Source organism: Tupaia chinensis, unplaced genomic scaffold, assembly GCF_000334495.1.
Source record: "Tupaia chinensis unplaced genomic scaffold, TupChi_1.0 Scaffold000182_1, whole genome shotgun sequence".
NCBI lineage: Eukaryota > Metazoa > Chordata > Mammalia > Scandentia > Tupaiidae > Tupaia > Tupaia belangeri.
The window spans coordinates 50,919-51,353 of record NW_006159657.1 but is presented as its reverse complement, the minus strand read 5'-3'; positions in this window follow the sequence as shown (position 1 = coordinate 51,353).

Sequence of the window (435 nt, the reverse complement as noted above, 5' to 3'; positions counted from 1 at the left end):
GATTTCTCGCTTTCTGTCTCTCTGTCTCTCTCTGTCTGTCTGGTGAGCGCACGCACCCTATAGCAAAAACCTCCCCCCCCCCAAAAAAAAAAGATACCATTGGACACTAGTTTTTCAGAAGATCTGATGGCCCTGGAATACAGGCATCCCCTGATTCAACGAACAGTAGGTCCCCTCTACCAGAGGGTAAAACCAGAGTGATAGTTTCTGTCTCAGGTGGCTAGGAGTGGGACAGGCAGTCTGTGTCAAGATATTTTAAAAATAAATCAGTTTGGGGCCAGCAGGTGGCATGGTGGTTAAAGGCACTGGACTCCCACAAGACTGACTGTGGTTAAAATCCTGGACCTGGCGGTTTGCTTTCTCGCTTTCCCTCTCTGTCTCTCTCTGATCAAACTAGAAAATAATAATAATAAATAAAATAAAATAAAATAATTC